The sequence below is a fragment of the Phalacrocorax aristotelis genome, chromosome 7 (assembly GCF_949628215.1).
Source record: "Phalacrocorax aristotelis chromosome 7, bGulAri2.1, whole genome shotgun sequence".
Taxonomy (NCBI): Eukaryota; Metazoa; Chordata; class Aves; order Suliformes; family Phalacrocoracidae; genus Phalacrocorax; species Phalacrocorax aristotelis.
The window spans coordinates 42684717-42708607 of record NC_134282.1 but is presented as its reverse complement, the minus strand read 5'-3'; positions in this window follow the sequence as shown (position 1 = coordinate 42708607).

Genomic DNA, 23891 nt, shown 5'->3' with positions numbered 1-23891 from the left:
AAAAAAAATTTAAAAAATATAATGTAATTGAGAGATCTAATTGGAGACTGTCTAGAAAACATAAGTTCTAGTTCTGAAGAATTTTGGATACTTGACTTTGTGACTACTGTTCATATCCTGGGATTTTTCACTTTTTGTGTTTCTTATGAAACAAAAAGGGACTTACCACTTCATCAGGCCTTGCACTATAAACCCACACTGTCACACTAATGTTTGTGTAATTCCTCTTTTATAGCTGAAATGTCCCATCTTGATCTTTTGCTTTGTGAAATGGTTGGTTTCCCTTCCTTCCAAAGGTGATTTTTCTTTTTAATTTTGCAGCCTTAGACAGGTTCATTCACCTGTACTTCGAATTATGGTAAAGTGAAAAAAGTAATACTTGCTTGAAATGGCAAAGTGTAGAGTGGGTCTCCCCCACCTCAACCCCAATTCAAAAATGCTGAACTTTATGCTCTGACACTTTCAGATTGGCTACATCTGAACCACTACTGGGCATTTTCATTATATGTGAAGAACTCGCTCTCTTCCATACCCCACACCAAAAATAAATGAGGTTAAAGCACGTTTAAAGTAGTTTTTGTAAATTTGGCTAGTATTGGAGCTACAACAATATTTCCCATTATGAGCTAGCAAGAAGCTACTACCCATGAAGAAAATGCAGGGCTAGACTACTTTCTAGAGCAGCTGCAATAAAGCAGAATTCCATACTTCAGGCTCTCACAAAGAGCCTTCTAATACATTCTGTACATTAAAAACTAAGCTCTATAGAAGGGGATAGATCTCAAGAGAGAATTCTAAGCCTTGGAAGACTAGCAAGGCAAAGAGGCACAGGCTGTAAACTTGAGAAGGCCACTTTTTGTCCTAGGAGCAAATAGAATCCATCAGCAGTTTGTCAGTTGACACTTTTAACAAAGAAAATTAGATTCATATACATCTCTTAAGTGTTCTGTGCAATATTTCTGCTCTCACACACACAGAATGCAAGTCCTTAAGCATCAATTCTTCTGGCTTTCAAGAACATGGATGGATCACCCATTTCCATAGTAATACTACTTCTCAGGATGAACTCTCTTCAGACGGACAACTTCATGTGCAGTGTTAGTGGCATGAAAATTCAAGTGCCAAAACAAAATACAAGAGTTACAGATACTTGCTACATCTGGAGAAAAAAAATGTGTGCTGTCACATTGTCATGACTGGCTTTGAAGTGGGAGAAAAAAGTTGCAGGTGTAAAGAGATCTTAGAGCTAGTGAGCAAACCAGTTTGAGTAGAAGGAATTCAGGTTTTTTGGATAGACTAAGGGAGACAGAAGTGGTATATCAGTGGGAAAGGTAAGAATTAACCAATACAAAATATTTCTGAGAACTGAGGGAAGGTGATCAAAACCAGAAGTGACAGAATAAAGAAAGGCAAATGTTGATATTGTGAAGGGAATTACAACCTAACAGAACAGGCAGGGTGGCTTCAGTGGAAGCCAACCTCACTGAAAAAGGTCAGAGCGACTGAAAGGTGAGATCACATTAGTGAAACAAAAGTTAAGAACATGTAATTGAAGCTGCTTAAAAAAATACTACTGCAAAACTGATATGAACTCCTCCTACTCTGGAAGAAAGGAATGAAAAGACTCTCTTCTAAGTGGAGATCTTCCCTACTTGAGCTAAAGGAACAGTCCCTTGGCTGATAGCTTCGTAAGCACCTACTACATTCGCAGGCCTGCCACAGGAGCAGAACACACCAAGAAATACAATGACTTCCTTGCCAAAGAAAGCTTGCCTCAGACATCTGAATTGTATGATAAAGTCAAGTAGTCTTCAGCTTACAAGGGAAGAAATAGGTCTTTTATACCATCAGGAAAAAAAAAATAACTCCCTAGATCTTTCACAGAGTAACATTTTTTTCTAGCCTTGAAACATTGCCAGGTATCGGCCTTCAAAAATACTGCATCTTTCTTTTCTCTTATTTTGATTTATAATTGCATTTTGAAGATTTGTCTGGTTTTCTAGACACCATTTACCTTAGTTCACAATTAAATCATGTATGACATCAATTTGAGACACAGACTTTTTGCCATTGAAACTTCACTCCCCATGTAAGAGACATTCTTATTGACTACTTTCTCTCCTGGAAAAAGGAGACAAGCATTAAGCACTTCCTTGGAGGACCAACAATATTTGATTACTTCAGAATAAGCCTATGACTTGTTTTACAACCTAGAGTTTCTGCAATGTACACTCTAGGTGCAATTCCCACTTCAGTTCCACCACAACTCATTCACGGAGAATCACCCAGAGTATTGAGGATAACTAATGTAGCTGTAGTGTGGCATGGAAAGTACCAAAACCAACAGATAAACTGGTATGTATTCTCCAGTCCTTGTATTTTGTCATCTGTCATTAACATTGTCATTTATAAAAGGGTCTCCTGCATTTTGAATCCACTCAGGATCCATTAAAAATACAGTGCCACAGCAGGAATCAATTATCAAGGTAGAGGTTTAAGAGACAGTATTTAAAAATAAATTAGAAGTAGTTGTAAATAGCAGCAGTTCAGTAATAAATTCCCAGTACCTATCTATTCTTGGTGAACAGCAGAGGATATCAGCCTCCTACTCTGTCCGTACCCCCAGAGGTACCACCTAGTTTTAGGTACTGACCCAAGCCAATTAGCCTGGGCCATAAGCGTGTCAACCTCCAGTGCTGGTGGTCAACACAGGCAGCAGTGATGAGCTTCATGTCACCTGGCTGCTGACCACAACCAGCACCTCTGCCATGCACTTACAGGAACTGAATAGGAGGTAAAATGAAACTGAACTCCAAAGACCAACATTTCAGAGAAACCCATTTTTGGAAAGTGTCAGTCCACAATGTAGAATACCAAGAATAGCCATGAAATGAGGCATTCAAAGTTGTAAGTTGACTTGGGCCTATAAATACAGCCCATTTCCACTGGCTCATTCTTGAGTCCACAGAGAATGAAATAGCATTAGAAGAACAGCAACTGTGTTACAAATTTCATACTTAGGAAAGAATGAATTGTTAAGATAAACATTTAGATAAAAACAGACATAAGAAATATTTTTTTTGCATCTTGACATGTTAAGAGAAGCAACATTTACATAAGGTGTCCTTTAAAATTAACACACTGCTCTTTTTGACCTTTGAAAATTTCAGCTATCTTCTTTCTCACATTTGGTAAGCCAAATTCTTCCGCAGCGGATCATGTGCCCTTAACTCCTTCAAGATCCAAAGAGTGCTCCCAGTCCCCTCCCATAGCTTTCACACACTTCCCAACAGAAAGTTCCATAACCTGAACACACTGAGGTATTTAAATGTAAATTTACAAGATAGAAGTAGATCAACAAAAGGTTTGGAGCTAGCAGAGAATTAATTTCAAAACAATAGCTTTTTTATTTATTTCTGTTTTTACAGTGAAACCATAATCAGAAGACATGCAAGTATCGGTATACAAATAACTCTCTATTTTGGGGTCCTGAGAAGTTTCAGCAATTGCTTGTAGCATAATGAATGTTTGTAATTCATTAGATTCTGTTTAAAAATGCAAAGCACGCCACGACATCAATGATGTTCTCTTTATCTAAACAAAGACTATAACACTTAATGTTCTTCTGACGGAGCTAGCATGTTTCAAAATATGTATCTTTTCTACAATGGTGTGTTTATATTTGAGTTTAAATTAACTGTATTAATGTAATATTTTAGGCAAGACCATGCTCTGCTAATTATCCCAAAGAGCTTCAAAATCTTTACAGTGCATTCACTTCATTTATATCTTCTCCACAAACTTACCAATCTTCTTTATATAATTTGGCAATTGACAAGATGAGTAGGATAACTATCTAAATGAACTAAAATTTGTGTCATGGACAGATCCTTCATACATTTGCAATTTGTAGCTATCTTCCTACAGCTGCTAGATAACAAAACAACAGTTCTTTTCTTCATGCAGATGAGCAAATTCAATAAACATTGGTAAGGGTTCTTTTCCAAAAGAAAGAAACCTCTGGTCCTCCACTGTCTATTAAACCTTTCCTTATACATATCTTAACTCCTTTCTTTTTTTCTTAGGAAAGGAAAAGAAATCATAGCAATCCTGCTTATTTTAGCACCATATTTAATCAAATTTGAATTATGTGAAAAATGAGCTTGCTGATTACTAAATATTTTTGTGAAGAGGAAAAATATAAGCGGGGACAGGAGGGAGGGGAAGAGATGTGCAGACTTACAACTCAGATTGTATCGTAATTGGAGACCACACAATGGGAGTAGCTAAAATGATCATTAAAGGCAGCTAATACATTTTAATTTCACCTTCTAGAGCAAGACCTGCCTGAAATGGGCCAAGTTATATTAACATTTGAAAGAGAACACAAAGAACAATAAAGGGATCAACATTGCATGAATCCTATAAATGCAAAGTTGTAAAATGAACAAGGGCACTGCCTATCTGATTTTTTACTTCTTTTCCTTAAGATAAGGGCATAGACTGAACTCTAGTTACAAATGCTGTTAAGAATTTGATTAGGGACCAACATCCACAGCAATAGGAAAGAAAAGGAATTCAATCAATAGAAAATCATTATGGAAAGGGCAATAAAAATAGAAAATGAAAACAAATTGCTACTACAGCAGAGACGGACTAAATGGTTATACTGATGATAGATAATACAAACACTTTATTCCTGCAAAAACCTAATATTCCATTTTACAAAGCGCTTCAAAGAAATTATATATCACTTTCCATAACCACACCACCAGTTCCGTATCACGGATTTTCCCTTTGAAATCAAACTCTGCGTTACACAGAGGCGTTCACAGAACGTGTTGCTCCCAGGGGCTAAGAAACTCTAAGCCTCAGCAGACTAGTGCACTTAGCAAGTCCATCAAGGACTATCAAACAAAAACCATTCAAGGCAGTCAGGTATGTTGGGTCCACTGAGAAAAACACCCAGTCTCACTCGATACACACGAGCAGTTTAGGGTCACGAGCTGTGCCAGTTCCTACATGAGATGCGTTCTGAACCGCCGCTACCTTGCGCGGCTAAAGAAATACCCCTTTGTGGGCGCAGTGAACAAAGTGATCAGGACACGGACCTGTAAGAGGAAAGGGAGCTCGCAGGTGCCTGTGCTCCGTGAGAGGCCGTCAGCCAGGGAGTGTACGTTTGCCTCATAAATCTCACTGATTTACTCTGCTCTAGATGCACATGCCTGATGATGGCAAAGGGGATTCATGAATGCTGCGGAGAGAGACCTTTAACAGCACACCCGCCTGTGCTCTCAGACAACCGAGAAGGGGATAACAGCATTTAAAATAAACAAATAAACAAACATAATTTCTTCAGACCACCGGGCGGAAAGGGCCGAGCCTCCAGCGGGGGGAATAATTGGAAAGTAGAAACATCTAAGAAAAATGAACAGCGACAGCAGCCCGGCAGCACCGAGCTCCGAAACGCCCGAAGTGCCCAGCAAGGAAACACGTACCGCCGGCGCCGACCGGACCCGCGGCCGCCCTTCAGCCCGGGGCTCGCCAGAGCACCCGCGGAAACACCCACGCAGGGGCTGGCAGCCGCCCCACCTCGCCCCCAGCCCCGGGACGCCGCGAACAATGGGCGGGAGGCAAGACCCGCCCCCCGCGCAGCGCCCGGCATCCCGGCTCCGCGCCGGGCAGCGGCTCCGCGGGGAGCGGGCGGCTCGAACCAACTCCGCGGCGCCGGAAGGGAAAAAAGCAAGGAAGGACAGACGGACACACAGACTTACTGGGGGCAGCGGCAGGCCGGCGGGGAGAGCGCGGCTCCGGGCGCGGCTGGCGGCGCAGCAAACTCAGCGGCGCGGCTGGCGGCGCAGCCCAGCCCGCCCCGCCCCGCGCGGCGGCACTTCACGCCCCGCCCCGCCGCCCCGCCCCGCACCTGCGCCCGCCCCCGCCCCGCGCGCCCCATTGTCCGCCGGGCGGCCCCGCCCGCCCCCGCGCACCTGCCCGTGCCCCCGCCCCGCCCCCCCGCTCACCCACCCCTCGGGGTGTTTTGGCCTGTTTATTTTCGCCTCCCCATTCCCGCCCTCCCCCCCCCCCCCCCCCCCCCCGTTCTCGTCCGTCCCCGCCTTTGTCCCCTGCAGCCCCCTACTGTCACGCAGCCCCCCGCACACCACACCGGTGGGGCCGAGGCGGGGCGCAGCGGCCGTAACGGAGCGCCCTGACGGGGACTCTGCCGCAGCTCGAGGAGCCCGGAGCCGCCTCCCGCCGACACTGCAAATGCTCTTCGGTAATCAATAAAGAAGTCATTCGACTTAGCTGCGCGGAAAGGCATCAAGCAGAGATTTTCCGCTGAAAAGTAAACCGTTTTACTTTTCCGGCCTTGCACCCCGGCGGGCCCCCGTTACGTGGGAACGCGCGCCGCTCCCCTCGGCTCGCCTGGCCCCCGAGGAGCGGCGGGTCCCGCCCGGGCGAGGAGCTGCCGGCTGGGAAGTGCCGCCGCTCCTCTTAACACCCGCGACAGAGCTAGAGCGGACGACTCGGCTTCGCTCCCAGCGGGGTCCAAGTTCTTCAGCAAAAGCCCAAGGTTTTTTGCTTTGGTGCAAAACAGAAATCTTTTGGTTTCGTTTCATTGCAGATTTTGCAACGACGACTTTTCAGAATATTCTCTTCCTCAGCGAACAGCAGAGATAGTTGGCTTTACATTTGAAACTTTAATATAAATTTAATCTTTTTTTTGTTTGTTTGGTTGTTGTTTCGTGTTTTTTGTTTTGTTTTGTTTTTGTTTTTACAGCTTCTGTTTTGTTGCTATGGTTTATTAAAATCTCATATTTTGGGATTTGCAACATAATGTGTAGTCTGAATCTCGTGGTTTACTATCATTTTCACTGAAGAAAAAAACAAACAAAAAAGCCACTAAATTGGTGATTTGGGTAGTCCTAACCTGAATTCAGAACCTAGATATTCCTTTTGGAAATATATGGAACTTAAAGCATATAGAAGAGAAATTATTTTGCAGTTTATCTTCAGGCATAATCTGTTAAGAGAATCATCACACCCTTCTCCAGGTACAGGTACAAATAAGGAAGGGGATTCCTAGAGGGGAAAGTGATATTTGTTTCGGGATGAGGATCCTAATATATGCAGGGTTTTTTTCTGCTGGAAGTCCTCTGGTGGCAATCGTATTCCTCAGGTTCTGCAACAGGTTCTGCATGGCTTCAGGCCATAAGACAGGAGGCTGACTTTCTGACATCTCCTCCAAAATCTTCTCTCCTTCCTTTTCCATCAGCAGCCTGAGCAGGGCCAGCGCCGCAGCCTTTGCAGTTTGCCGTTGTGCTGAGCTCTGCCTGCCAGCCTAGAGCCCACCCAAGGGACAGTCTTTTCCACAGCCCTTCCCACTCTGTTTGGGCACTGTCTCCTGTAAAAACATGTGTGCTCGTTCAGTCTGTCACTGTGGTATTACTTTTGCTGGAGCATTTCCCTCAGCATTCTTGCTGCTTTAATTTTTCTTAGTAGCGTCTTGCAAGTTTCCAAATCCCATTTCTTTCTACTCTTCCAAGTGAGCTGAAGCGCTAAGGCTCCCTGTTCTGGTTTTGGTTCTGGGAATGGACTCATGGCCGCTATTTTGCAATCACATTTGATTTCTTAGTCGTTGCTATCATGAACGAGACCCAGCTAGGATGACTGTGCTTGATGCAGTGGCAGTGCTTTGCATGGGTGCTGAGGCTGGATAGAGCTCTGCTCGCTCATGCCCACCTGTCACCTCTCCCTCCTGGCTTTGCTTACTGTGCTCAGCTGCCTTGTGCAGCCTTCCTCCTGCTCCAGGCTGTGCTGGGTTTACATGCCCAGGTTTCAGCAGCTGGGGGCTGCAGGGGCGACCTCTGTGAGGAGAGGGCAGAGCTGCCCCATGCTGGGCACAGCTGGTTCCCCAATGGTCCCACCACAGGGCGCAGCTGAGCCCATCAGAGAAGCTCAGGGTGAGGAGGAGGTAGAGGAGTTGGGGCTGAGACCCTGAAGTGAGCTGGGTGGGGGGGAAGGTATCTTTTGGCTTTGCTTGTCACTTTCCAACATTATTTTTAATGGACAAGAAATGAAATTACTTTTCCCCAAATCAAGTCTGTTTTGTCCATGACAGTAATTGGTAAGTGATCTCCCTGTCTCTGTCTTGACCCACAAGATTTTCCATCTTCTTTTCTCCCCTGTCCTGTTGAGAAGGGGAGTGAGAGAGCAGCAGGGTGGACTGATGAGATCAACCCACCACAGGGGCTACAGTCATTGGACAGGAAACAGAATCCTCTTTCGAGGACATCAATTTCAGCACAGGCTGTGTTACAAACTTCTGTGTGTTGTGGTGGTCCAGTGCTGCCAGAGAGGGGTCCTTTTCTGTTCGTTGTGCCACCACCACCCGTCTCTTGGCTGCCGTTCCCGCTGACTCTGCAGAAGGTGTTGAGGGTACTGAGAAGACATCTTTTGCTGAAACTCCTATTTGGCAACAAATCATTCACATTTCCCTGCAGCGTAACGCTGTATGAACAGGGCATTGCCGTGGACTGTAGCACCTTCAGTTTTCTGATTACAATTCTTGTCTGAATGTACTGGAGCCAGGTCAGCTTGTGTATTTGTATCCTATAGTCCCCTTTGCAGAATTACACTGTGACCATATGGGGCAGAAGTCTCTTTTTACTGTCAATCACTATACTCTTTGCACTTCCCTCGCTGTCCCATAAATGATCTCAACTGAACATTCATTTCTGGAAAATACAATGCTCCCCCCTTCTTGCTGCTTCTTGAGAATATCTTTGTTTCAAGTTCTGAGCATGTGTCTGTCTTATAATATCAGTAATTAAATTGCCTGGAATTTATGCTTAGTTCCCTTTAAACAAAAATGTAGATAAAAGCTTGGTGAATTATATTTTTTTCCATGCACTAAATTCAGCAAAGTTGCAGTTTCACTTAGTACCCTCAAGTAGTTACAGATTTGGATTATCTTTGCTGAATAGTTTTTTTTTTGGGTATTTTCAGGGTAAGATTCACAAATAGGACAGAGTAATTTTCATCAATCTTTCTTCTTCTAGTACATTAAAGGCAAGGTAAATTTTGAAGCATGTAGGGGATCCAGGTCTAGTTTTGTTCTCTGCCTGAGTGAATTTGAATTCTCATTGTTGATTTCCAGAGCTGTAAGTTATTTGGGGGTGTAAGAAGAGGGAAGAAAAGATTATTTTCCTGCCAATACTATTGTAATACGTACAAATAACATTACCTGGAGCAGGAATTAGATCAGAGTCTTCTCTCAGGTGAGAACCAGGACACTACAGTCCTGCTCATACTTCTCAATCAGCATTTATTTCCACATAGAGTTCAACAGGGCTTCAGCAAGAGAAGCTGTAGGAGCCATGCTTTGCAGCCTTGTGGATGACACTTGCCCTGGATATAGGAGTGTGGGTGCAAATCACTGACAAGAAAGTGAACTGAACCCAGAGTGTTAAGGTGCTATTAACTTTTGTGGAGATTCTGCTCCAGGTACCTTTCTTAGGGTTTGGATGGACAAAGAAATCGACTGTCCAAAGTAGGGAAACATTATCAGCTTGTCTTCGCTCAGCCTTGTGTTCTTTCTTTTCTTAGTTATAAGTCACTGTAACAGATGTCATAGCACTGCTTAATTTTTTCCTTGCCCTTCCCATTTCCTAAAATTAAAACTGTTATCTGCTCTGACCTTAACACCTGGAAAGTGCCTCAGTCAGTTTATACTACGTTCAGTGTAAACTAGAATGCTCCCAGAAGCATCCAGAGTTACTCTTTTTCGGAGGTACTTACCACAAGATGAGGAAAACTGTCAGATGACAGGAGAGCTTGTATAGTTTAACAGAAAATGATCACTCCTGAATATTAGCAAAGCAGGCAAGAGCCCCTCAGGGGCTGTTCATGAGCAGTTATTCTTCACTCTGAAGTGTTTCTGAGCCAATGCCAATCTGTAGTTTAGAAAAAAAAAACTTTGTCACCACCATTTGGATGCAGATCCACACTGTGCTTGTTTCAGAAGATGTAACAACATCTTTTCTTTGAAGATATGCCTGTTCTTTCTTCAATTGTTTTATTAGGGCTGCTGGAAGAGTGGATGATCCCTATCATACTGCGATGCTATTGTCCTCCCTCTTTCAGTTTGGAGTATTTTTGATGGCACTTGGAGAGCAAATTGCCCCTTTTCATGCTACACTGTTGCTCAGCAAGGTATTCCTGCCTGTCAGCTGTTACAGACTCCAAGAGATAAGGTTGCTTGTTTCACAGATTTCTTATTAACAGCTTGTTTTTGTTTACAGGACTCAGAGTACATATACTGTATGTATATGTACACCAGCTCTCAGCTACATTTCTCTAGTGTAATATTTGTAATATTATCAGTATTTCTGGGGCTCATATTGCAGCTGCTCCCATGATTCAGCTGCAATTGAATTGGTTTGTGACCTAACAGCTCAATTGCAAATACAGCAGCCTTTTTTCCTGCAGAGCATTTAAATCAAGAGTTTGTGGAGCAGTTAAGGTCATATGGCAGATATCCTCTTGCTTCCTGGAATTCTCAATATTCTTAAGCACTGTAGGTGCTGCTGTATTTCCTCTTTTTTTTTTTTTTTGAATAGTTATTGCAGTGGGGTGTGAAGTCCTTGTTTTTGTCCCATGATCCTTCATCTCCTGTAAACATTTCTTCATTTATTTTCTTTGTCTCTACTGCAGAGACAGTGGTTTAGGCTTTGTGGCTCTGTCCCTGTTCTGCTACCTGAACTTCTTTACATGGCACTGTTTTTCATCTTGTCTGCACTGTGTGTTTTTTTTGATGTGATCTTTTTCCTGCAAAATTTACCTGACCTTATTTTTGCATTTCTTTAGAACCTATGTATTTGTTTTAATCCAAACCAATCAAAACCTGCTCTACTTTAATCAGGAAATAGGTGTCCCACAGACAATCTAATCTCTAAGTAGAAAATTTCAGTATCTCCATACTTTTAAGTGTGAATGGCAGAATTCATAGGTCTGTAATTTAAATACCTGTTCCCTCATTGCACCAGCAGTCTACTCTGTGCCGGTACGGCCTCACCTCGAGTGCTGTGTGCAGTTTTGGGGCCACAGTACATTAAGGATACAAAGCTACTCGAGAGTGTCCAGAGGAGGCCACAAAGTTGGTGAAGGGTTTAGAGGAGAAACTGTGTGGGGAGTGGCTAAAGTCACTTGGTTTGTTCAGCCCAGAGAAGAGGAGGCTAAGGGCAGACCTCACTGCGGTCTGCAGCTTCCTCACAAGGGGAGGAGGAGGGGCAGGCGCTGATCTCTTCTCTCTGGTGACCAATGACAGGACTAGAGGGAATGGCAGGAAGATGTGCCAGGGGAGGTTTAGGTTGGATATTAGGAAAAGGTTCTTCACCCATAGGGTGGTGGAGCACTGGGACAGGCGCCCCAGGGAGGCAGTCGTGGCACCAAGCCTGACGCTATTCAGGAAGCACTTGGACAATGCCCTCAGACACAATGTGTGAATTTGGGGTTGTGCTGTGCAGGGACAGGAGTTGGACCTGATGATCCTTGCGGGTCCCTTCCAACTCAGGACATTCTATGATACTTCTCCTTGTTGGCATCAGGAAATAGTCATGTTCTTTTGAACTTGCTAGCTACACTAGCCATTTCAATGTCTCAGATATAATTCCTTGTCACAGCGGAACAATATTTACATTTAAAGTATTCCAAATTAGAATAGGCAACATATAAGTGAGTTTCTACATGCTCTATATCATGGAAAAATAATTTAATTCATTTTACAGAACAATGCTCAGTAATTTCAGCTTTCATTTTAAAAATCTGAACTGTGTAGTTCTTAAAAGCGCAACATTAACCCAAATATGCAAAGTAAGCAGAAGACAGAATAGCTGTAAAAAAGGGAATATAACAAAGTTTTGCAAAGAAAATGGAAAGTTCTGGTTGTTTCCTAATTTACATTTTATTTACCTTTAACTACCATAATGTACCCCTAAGCAAAATTGTCATGTAACATTATTCTGATTACACCAAATCAGAGTCCTAGAGAATCAGCCTTAGTGAATGCACATGAAATTGCTTCAGATTGCAGAATACAACTAAACCTTAATAGCAGAATTGTTCCCAAGTGGATAATGACACACAATGGCTTGTTATTCTTGTGATAATACTTCAAATTAAAAAAGGGTACAAAAGTGGAAGTCACAACTTATTTCATATTCAGGGCATAAAATACCATTAAAAGGGCAACCAACTATTCTTTCTTGTTTTAAGAGTGTCACTTAATAATAATCCAAATAGTAATTGCTGATATATGACCAGTTTTAAAATAAAACCTGCCTAGACATGAAGTTAGTTTAGAAGATTCTTGCCAAATTTCCACAGGATAGCACAGAGTGCAGTGATACCAGGAAAATTCTCAAAATTGTCTACTCTCAAACCTTTTAAAGGCGAACACTCCATTGCAGTAGACAAATCAGCTACTCTAGTGAACTAGACACCAAAAAAACATCTCTGAAGAGACAAATTTAGAAAAGAATTTGATATGTGTAAGAACTGAGAGATATTCAGAAGGTAAACGAGCCTACAAACATGCCTTGTTCTACAATTGTTATTGCGCACCCAAATGAGCACGGACACAAAGTGATTCATACGATCTAAATAAGCCCATCAAACATTAATACTATCTGATGAAAACCATGAAAGAAGAGGCAGCTGTGATCTCAGGACAAAGATATTCACCAGATTAGATGCAAAACTGCACTTCAACAAGTTAGACACATACACGGAGGTCAGAGAAAATAAAAGCAACTACATTTTAGGCTACATTGTTAAAAGTTAGCCTTTTCTGTGTCTGCATGTGGACTACTTTACATGTACAAAGCAAAGGTATAAATAGAGAAAACAGTCATCATCCACAATCCCAGTACAAATTCCAGGCCTTGTACAAGGTTTTGACAGAAGCAGAGAACTGGAGTAGATTTCTGAAGATGAAAATTACCTATTTCAATTTTCTTGCCTAGAGGAAGAGAGGAGCTAGTGCAGAACTTTAACAAAGTCTAGTAAACAACTAGAAACAACCCATCATTAAAAAAATCTCTTCTAGATATGAAAGTCATATTTACAAATATGTGAGTTCATCAGTATCATAGACTGAAGTGCATCAGAGAGATACTCCAGCTAGCTTTTATGAAACTTCTTGGCAGGATAAATTAGATTGTTTAGGACTCTGTGTTGCCATAGCTCTGGTATATGCAGTGATGAGTTGGCTTTTTTACAGCCTGTCTGGGTAGCTCCAAGACACGCTTTGGCCTGAAGGATATATATGTTTGCTGTCTTCTAAAGATGTGGTCTTGTCTTATGTATTTTGGCCAACTTTCTGCATCCCAGGATAAGTAACACTGCATCTGCCTGCCTTAAAGCACTTCTTTAAGGCAGCACTACCGGCTCTTGATATTATTTCTCTGTGGACATCCTGTCTTCATTGGTATTGTTCTCCCTATCTTTGGCTCATCCATGAGTTTTAGTGACAGGTATTTACACATATGTCTACACCTTTATAGGAAATATTCAGGCTTCCCCTCTAGCGCTACTAAAACTCACTCACAGTATCCTCATTTGATGATGAATTTTCATTCAGACACTGTAATTTTTTTTGGTTCTGATCAGAGCTTCCACCCGTGAAACATTTTCCCCTTTGAAACATAATTGTTGGGATTGTCTTATTTGTGCACGTTAAAATTTTCAGGTAAAAATCAGAGATGCCCAATTTTGGGCAGACTAGATTTTTAAGAGAAAACTCTCAGGAACTTTAACGATTTTTTGTTACTGTTTGCATGCTACTTCCAGCATTTTTCTCCCAAACTGCTTCACCCATACAATCCTTATTTTTCTTCTTCAGTTATGTGCTAAGGTGTGCCTTTGGACTTCCCTAACTAACACGTTTATCTGTAGTATTCCCTAGTCCTCTCTTCTGAGTTGTCTATACATTTAAAAATGTCCTTACTACTAGATGCCATCCTCTCTGATTTTTTTCTACCAACTTTATATCCTTTAGATTACAATCAGATTTTAGAGTACCATACACACATTTCAGTAGCTTCAGTTGTACCCCCTTTACTGAGAATTTGTTTCAGAGTCTATGCAAACAGAACAATTGTTATACCTACCTGACATTTTAAAACAATCACAAAGTAACAACACCTATTTGTTTTAGTTATTATTATTATTATTACAAATGGTTCTTGAAAGTGTATATCCTACAGAGTAAGACAGAAATTATGGAGAAATTATGATGTATAGTGTTATATACAAGGTAGTAAAAATACCCTGCGCAGTATGAATTTGAGCTTTATTTTCTGTACAGTTTTTGCCTTCATGAAACACTTCCTGCTGGCAGAAATAGCAATATTTTTTCACAATCTTTCAAAATCTGTCGCAGTTCAACTGCTGTAAATGCAACAGAAACTTTAAAAAAGTACATCACAAGGTTGTTCACTTTCAAAAAGGGGCCAATTGAATTGCTGGACGCATTTTTACTATAAGCAAAGAATACTAGCCGGTAAGAAAAAGATAGGAAATTAAGTCTGTAGAAGAAAGTCAGACAGACTCAAGAGGATCCAGAAGGAATGATATTCTTCATGCAAGAGAATGCAATGTGCGTTATGTTACTTTCCCATCTATTCCACCAGAGAAATGCATGTGTACCATAGCAACCAGCACGTTTCATAATTTCATAAAGCTTATATGTTAAATCATTAAACTAAAGATCACTTACTTTCTCTGAATTAGTGAGCAGCATTTTTCCTGTTCTTTTAAGCAATACTTAATAAAATATTAATAAACAACTCATAAATGGTTAAATGTGCTGAATGCTTGAACTTTTATATAGTTTCATGTTTTCTAGTACACGTGCAGAAAGATTTCTTTAAAGTAAATACTACTCTTAGAACACACTGTTTTATGCGGCTTCTGCACACAAAACACAAAAATAAATACAATTATATCAAGAATTTGATTGCATAGCATAGTTTATATTCCCACTTCCTCACCTTTAACCCTTCGAAATGGACAGTGAGGTTTTCTTTCTTGTTATATAAATTATTGTCTGTGGAAACACTTCCTTGAACCTCTGGACAATTATATTCGATTATCTGTAATGTTATGTTTTCAAATTATGATGGAATACTGTGGTTTGCTATTTTTTCATGCCATTATTCTCTAATGAAATCCAAAGTGACCAGTAGCAAAGTTCAAATCATTTGCAGATTTTAAAAATATGGGATTAAGGTTCATTTAAGTGTTGCTTTTCCTGCTCTGCAGATGTAAATTTATTGTGTTTGTTGAAGTAACCAGAGTTAAATTAAAATCCTCAGCAAAGCCTCTAGGGAATTCAACTCTTCCCAAACTTTACTTCAAATAAAAGCTTGAGTGAATATATAGCTATTCAATATGACAGGAGGGACAAGAATCCATGGTTTGCTGCAATCTGGAACTTACTTTGTTACCATCTATCTTCAACCAAAGATGTACTCATACAGGGACCATCTGCAGAAGACCCCATTTAATATGATTTTCCAGTGCGAATAAAAACAGGGAAACAATATGTTATATTACCAGACTTAAGCTGTACAATCAAGAGTAAACAGAATGTCCTAGATCGGCTTTAGTTACAAAGATTTTTCAGGCTAGTGTGTATTCAGTCATCCTTGTGAGTGCTATATACATATGGACAACTGAGACTGCCAGCCCAGCATGGATCTGATCAACACTAAATTGGACACCGTCACCATGATATAAACAGACAGACTCCAAGTGGTTAGATAGTGTAGAATCCACATGAAAAACAGTTTTTTTGCTAGCAGTGGCTATGGAAAGCAATTTTGGAGAAATGTAACATTTATTGTTGGAAAAAGGTTAAGGCACAGGGAATTTAATAACATTTTCTGAAGTGATGGATCACACAGATGGCATATGAAATTAATGTATGTACCAGAGTACATTATATTTATATATATATTTACAACATCAGCAAGCAATTTGTGATCAGTCAGTAGGCTCAGTTTTCCTCACCATAATATTTGATATAGAATAACTGATGGCAAACAAATAAGAAGATCTCACAATCTGTTCAAGCAATTTGCAAACAGAAAGAAAGACTAAATTTGATTAACATATTTTTTAATCGCAAATTCTTTCCCAAGCTACTCATAGGATTAATAGTGATTTAGAAAGTATTTAGTATGGGTACACAGAAATACCATAGACATTAAACTTCTCAGCTCCAGCTAAACTTTGCACATGATGAATAACACAAGAAACCATTGTTGCTTCCAAATTGTTGCTTTGGAATGTATTATACTAAGTAACCAACTTTCTGTGGGGTTAATATTTATGCATGCATAGGGTGGTAATTATAAAAAGTAATTTCACATAAAAAAGATGCGTAACATGAATTGATATTCAGTTGTTATAATGAGTTTCCATTGATAAGGGTAACAGCAGTAAACCAGCCTGAGCTTGGACAACTAATTTGTGTGGTCGTTCTAGCCTGCAAAAAGGCTGAGACCTGCAAATCAAAGATTGATATTGAGAGTCTTCTCTTCTTCCCCAAGAGAGCTGTAGCTGTATTTGAGATCTTGAGGTCTTGCCCTCAGTTAGCTTGCCTGAGAAATTATCCTTGGATTACCTTGGATCATTGATTCCACTAATGTATGGGCAATAGATATATCCACTGCCAGATTTAAGATTTAACTTACCAGTTACAAGTAAGTATGGGTCTTGCAGATGGTAATACAACATTCTTTAATGAGCTGCTAATATTTCTGTTGGGCAGTGAATGTAGATCACTCTCCTCAAAGAGAGAAGACTGCTTATAATATTGCCTTTTCTGCTAAGTCTTTCTTTTAAAGCAGATGCATTTGAGTGTAAGATCAGTTTTAAAATGCTGGATAAAAATTAGTACCTTTAAAAGATCTATTTCTCCTTAACAGCTTGTTAAAAACTAGTGTTGGCTGTATTAATTTGCACAAAAGGTTTAAAAACAGCCTACTGTTAGTTCTGCTTTTGTGTACTGTGGCAGAATGAATTATGAATGATTGCATAATTTATATTCTAAGTTTAGTTTTCAAGTATGGTTGATTTTGCTTAAATGAGAATCCTGTAGCTATTTAGTAATTAGGACTGATAGTTCTATGAAGTTCATAATTGGTCCCCAAACAGGTGTTTCCTTTCTTTTTGAAAAGACTAGGTATATTTTCACCCTGCTGCATGTGAGCTCATGGAAATTTCCTGAACATAAAAGTATACAATATTCATAACAATTTTCTATTATAAAATCAAAATTATACTTCACTTTAAATGCCTACTCTGCTAATGCATTGAATTTGAACTTCACTCAGGCATCATTTGTAACAGTGCTGTGCACCCTCAACCATGAACAAAGTTAACAACAACTGCAATTGCTCAGTACAGATGGTCTAGTAGTATTTTATGGGAGTCTCTATAATGAGTGTAGCTATTCTAAATAATAATTATGGATAAGGTAGATATATAATGCTGTTTTTCAGGATAGTCTGTGTCTACTGCACATAGATAGATGCTTTTGGATGTACTGAAAATAACCTGTTATTGCCTATAAAAATCAGGTATTGTTTACATTGACTGAGTGTCAGGAATCACACAATACTTGCAAGCATCACCACCTTGAAGTTTCTATGAGTTGTCTTAGCTCCATTGTCTTAAGTTTGTGTCTCTACTCTGAAAATGGCAGCACCTGGCAGTCATTTATCATATTTGATTATTCTCCAGTGATTTGAGTTCAGACAAGTTACCTTATCATCAGTGCAGACAATTTTTATGTAAAGCACCAGTATTGACTACAAGAGATCTGATGGCAGTTTTAAAACCTTTCTGCATTAATAGCCTTCTCACTGCATTTAAGCATCCTGTCTCTTAGTTGCTGTGATGAATGTGACACTGCTATTATATGTTCTAAGTACCCACTTTTAATGGTGACAACATCTATTCTTCAAAATGGTAATTGCCTAATGCTATCTGTCTTTGCAATTTATGACCACCTTGGGAAAAATACTTTAAAATTACACAAGTATTTAGTTAGAAATACGTAATTAACCAGTTACCTTGTTGGAATTACTTTAGGGTAGCTACATGTTATGGGATATTATAGGCCTTTACTTGCACTCAGATACCATAGTTAGCACCCGTCTCATTATTTTCTTGACAATTCAGAAGATGGCTGCCAAAGTCATGATCTGTGCAGATTCTCTTGGCAGGAAATAGAGGGACTCAGTGAGCAAGGCTGTGATTTGTTCCAGGGTGAAGCCAGACTGATCTAGCAAGCATCGCGGGCACTGAACTACCCTCACAAGTGTGCCTGTTTCCCTACTTATCCTTCAGATAGACCACTTAGACCATAATGGCTCTGGGACACATACTGTCTTGGTAGTTGTCACACTACAGCCCTGTTTCTTAGTTTGAGTTGTTAGAGTGTTAATAATGTCAATTCACTGGACTGAATGTTGAGATGTGGAATCTCATAGAAGGAGAGATGGTACTGGGGCTGGAAAACTCAAGAGTAATAGCCACTAGAGCTAAAAACAGGCCATTTACCCCCAAGAAGGGCTAAAGTTCGATGAAAACAAAAGTCACTTGACAAGAACCAAGCTCATCTTAGCTGGTCTTTGCAAAGCAGTTTTTTGAAGAGGTATAGGACTCAGACCCAGTCAGTACAATACTGCACCACCTCAGAATTTAAATGAACAAGAGAATTTGGCATAATTGTTAGATTATATTTCATTATTGATACTCTTTTTAATTGTAGAATAATAGTTTCAGAAAAAATTGTAGGAAGCAGTTACTTTTTGTAAAAAAAATCAGCTTTTGTTCTAAAACTGACAGTTCCCACTTATTTTATCTGAAAAAAAAATTAGCGTTTTAGATAAAAAAATAGGTCTTCAACGAAAAATCAAAATTTTCTACAGCTAATTTTCGTTTGTTGAAGCCAATTTAACAGTTATATATGGCCTCCTCCAAAACCCATCACAGTCCCCAGAGAGGCTCCTATAAATGGTTAAAGTCCATCTATCTGTGCTTGGCCTTGACTGCCACACTGCTTTTCTCCCATATTTCTTTTCTTTGTTTGTGACCAATTATTAACCAAATTATCTGCTTTCCAGTTCAGAGGCTACTATTTGGTCCTTCAAGGTGCTAAACACTGCCAGTTTTATTTGAAATCCAAAGAACCTACAACAGGGACTACCACCCAGGGAATATTCACTTCCCTGTGTTATCAGCCCCAGACAAATGATGACAAAGACAGTCTTCTCTGCTCCCAACACCACACAGTTTCCTTGGACATGAAAAAGTGCACCCATCCAAGGCTTTCCTCAAGGCTGCACTACCTGGCTGGCACCCCTCAGACTCATATTCCCATCATGCCACTGACTGAAGATAATACTTAAACATCACATTTTACACAATTATAATTCATTTTTCCCTTAAAAATTCCATGGACAAATGCTTTCAAAAAGCTGTAAATGTTTATTTGATATCTAACATTAAAAAAACCCCACAAAACACAACAAACAGCTGTATTCTGCTGTGCCTTGTTACTCTTTCTGTTATTCAAATGTATGGCAACATGTCTTTTGTTGTGAAATTAAAAATGAGGGAAGTCAATAACAATTAATTATTATCTACCTATGCAGGACATTAAGAATTATATGGTCACCTATATTTATAAATGTGTACAGATGTGTTTAAACCTCCCCTAGTCAGATTCATGAGCATGTATTTTATTATAATAAATGACAATGTGCTGGGAAATAGAACATACCTAATGAAGTACTGACTGACAACCTAAAGGAAAAAACAAGGGTTTAAGAAAGGGTAGAAAGTTTGAAATGTTTTAATTTAGTTATAATTAAACTGCAAATTCTTCTGGGACTAAATTGCTCACCAGTGCCATTCTGTTCAATGTCCCAGTGGAGCCAAAATAGGAATGCTGTTGACTTGATACTTCCCAGATCAAAGAATAAATACAGTAAGAATGGTGTTTGTGGCACAAATACCTTATAACTCTCAATATGATAAACAATTTATTGAGATAGTACAAAAAGACTTTGTAACATTTTAATGGGGCAGAAGGAAGCGAATTTATTTACTCATTTTTTGTGCATTGTTGGCAGATAAAGAGTAGAAGAGTGAAGAGTGCAAACTCCAGATTTCAAAAGTTACAAACAAGCCTTCTGTCCCTCTACAACAGATCTCACTGATTTTGTGGAGCCGGAGGTTGAGTACATCCTCCTGGTCTCTACAGGGCAACCCATGTCAGACTCCAAATTCCCTGGAAGAAGCACATGTGTAAAGACTGGAAGTAATGCAGCCCAACCTGTCTGCATGAGGAACAACTCAGTGGTACCAAACATTCAAGTCGTAAGATTTGAGAAGCAAATGTTCTGGAAGACTTGATCTCAGAGGACATACGCAGTGATACAACAGAGTTGTGACTCCAAAACTAAGTGTGAATACTGTGCAGGATTTCTTTGGTTTATTATCACAATGTGACAACCCCCCCCCCAACTTTCCTAATCATTAAACCACTGCTATTAAACAGACACAATGTCTTAGTGGATTACTGAAAGTTTTGACTAAGATTTCAGCATGTGGCCCTATGAGGATTTATTATGTAAATGAGTGAGTATGAGCAAAATTAATTAGATGTTTCATGTATTTTATAAGAAAGAAGAGAACTGCTCTTCCATTTTCAGAAGAAACCAGGTGGTAACCAGTCTACAGCACAAGTCTGTCCATATGTAACAGCAAGAAAAGAACCTATATCATCCCAGACAGTAATTCTCTATTTCCTTATACTATTTGTGAAGGAAAAGCAATGTGACGGGCAAGGCTGCAAGCAGAGGAATTGCCCACAAGATGTTTTACAAATTGCAGTAGAAAAAGCTTTTGAAAGGGAAACAAAATACAGGAGAGAAGAAACAACTCGATATGCAGCACACTAAACTCAGAAGCGCCAGCAGGCGATGTGCAGTTCCTCAGAGTTTTGAAAAACACCTTTGTCAGCTTTATTTATTTATTTACTTCACAGAATAAATTCTTCCAGAGCAGAATTGCTTGGCACAGCTTCTAAAAGCAACTGAGCCTTGTACTGATACCTTTATGTACATCTAATGAAGAAACTGAAAATACATTGGATTACAGAGATGAAGGGCACTCAAATTCAAAGAAAGTACTCTCTTTTGTGATTACAGCTTATGTATCCTCTCTGTAACCTGAGACCAGGTATCCAAACCTGTAGTAGGTATATAGCATCCATCCTGCTGAAGGCAACAGTCTTCTCCATACAGCACTCTCTTGCCACACCTTCCCCAACAGCCTGCCCTGCAGAAGTCATATCAGAGCAGATCTCTCCAAGTGGTGGATGGGCATACTCTGTCCTCCAGTATGCAGGAACTAAGCACAGTCCTCTTATCCCACCAACTTTCAAAACAGTGAAAAGGGAAGGTCATATTTTGTATTTTTCCTATAGATTGCTGGTCTCTCAAAGCCACGAGGAGGAATGCATTTCACAATACATGAAGCAAGTAAACTGGGATACACTGAACCCATGGCCCTTATCTGCTAGTCTCATATATGCTGTTAAAGCATCTTGAGTTTTCTGACAAGTTCTGTTCTCTGCAGAAAGTAATTATACAAATGATGCAGCTGTTATTAGATAGCTTTGATTAGCTGCAAGTGCCAGAGAAGTAAACGTTTTAGTAGAAGATTCTGTTCACTTGAATTAATAAAGAACTTGGCTATTTTGGCCTAAGGATGCGGTCACCTTTAATGATTGTATTCTTTGGCTTAATAACTCCTTGCCAATGTAAGTGAATGGGTCAGAAACTAGTCTTCTCTACTTCTGCCATTTGCTGCTGTTTCCAAGTGCCATACAGGGTTGCAACTGCCTTGCTAATGGGTTTTCCAAGGACTTTTCTTGCACAGCCTCTTTTCTTGACACAGTATGCACCTGAAGGCTTCTGGGTGAGTGTCTGTGTCCTGGCATCTGAAGTGCATACTTCGCATCTACTGAGTGTGCTCGTCATACTGATGGAGATAATCTGCTGGCTGGTGATTTTGATTTCTCATCTCTCCATGTTGGTTAAAAGTATATTTATCCAGAATCAGAATCTTTTATAGACATTTACTTTTTAGGACATCTGATTTTACGCTTGGGTAGCTCCAGCTCTCACAGCCGTATGTTAGCACCGAGACTGCACTGGAGTTTAAAACTCTCACTCTTGTTGTAGTGCTATATGGCTTTAATTTTTTCATATTTTGCTACATTTCTATTTTCTGCTACAAACATCTTTCCTATTTTTAATAGGATTCCCTTTCAATCCTCTGTTAGCTAGTATAAGTGCTATGGTATGTTGCCTTCCAATATGACTATTTTGCCTGGCATCTGAGCTTGAAGGATTTTGTTTGATGTGTTATGGCCTAGACGAATGGTCTGTGCAGTGGGTGGGGAATCGGCTGACAGGCCCCACCCAAAGGTTGTGGTAAATAGCTCTTTTTCAAAGTCGTGACCTGTCACAAGCGGGGTCCCCAAGGGATCGATATTGGGCCCAATGTTATTCAACATCTTTATAAATGATCTTGATAAGGGGATTAAGTGTAGCCTGATGAAGTTTGTGGATGACACCAAGTTGAGTGGGGAAGTAGACACTTCAGAAGGGAAAGCTGCTCTGCAGGAAGATCTGGATAGGCTGGAAGAGTGGGCCAACTAAGAACCTTATGAAGTTCAGCAAGGACAAGTGTAAGGTCATGCACCTGGGAAAACATAATCTGGGAGTGCAGCACAGACTGGGATCCACCTGGGTGGAGAGCAGGTCTGTAGAAAGGGACCTGGGGGACCTGGTGGACAGAAAAATCAACATGAGCAGTGTGCTGCTGCGGCCAAGAAGGCCAACAGGATGCTGGGTTGCATCAAAAAGGGCATCACTAGCAGAGATAAAAAAGTAATTATCCCGCTCCACTCAGCAATTGTCAGGCCACACCTGGAGTACTGTGGACAGTTCTGGTCCCCGCTATACAGAAGGGATATGGACAGGCTGGAAGGGGTCCAGAGAAGGGCCACCAAGATGATCAAAGGACTGGGCAGCCTGCCATATGAGGACAGGCTGGGAGAACTGGGTTTGTTCAGCCTTGAGAAAAGGAGGCTCAGAGGGGATCTCATCACCACCATGTACCAGTACTTAAGGGGTAGCTACAAAGAAGATGGAGACTCCCTTTTTACAAGGAGTCACATGGAGAGGACAAGGGGGAATGGACACAAGTTGCTCTTGGGGAGATTCTGATTGGACACCAGAGGAAAATTTTTCACAGTGAGGACAGTCAACCATTGGAATAATCTCCCCAGGGAAGTGGTTGACTCGGCCACATTGGACACTTTCAAGAGTCGGCAGGACTGGGTGCTCTTCCAAGAAAGGTTGGACTAGATGATCCCTGAAGTCCCTTCTAGCCTGTGATTCTGTGATTGTTTTGGCATCAGCATTTTTAATTTTGCTGGACTGCCCTTTTTGACTGGCTTTGTGTGCCTTCCTTCAAAAATTGACCTAACGGTTCATAATGGTGTGGTGTCTATGACTTTCCTTCCAATGGTGAAAAGAATATACATCATTCAGTGTCTTTCTTATAAGTTTAGGCCCACAATTTCTAGAGTTTAAGTACTCCTGTTCTGGGTAAATTAAACCTTGGCTTTTCGTTAATTTAATGAAAATATCATGCATAACAGAACTAGCCCTCCCTCCCCCATTTAGGGCTCAGGGATAAGCACTCAAGGCGGGGTCTGAACACACACTACTGAGAGCTCA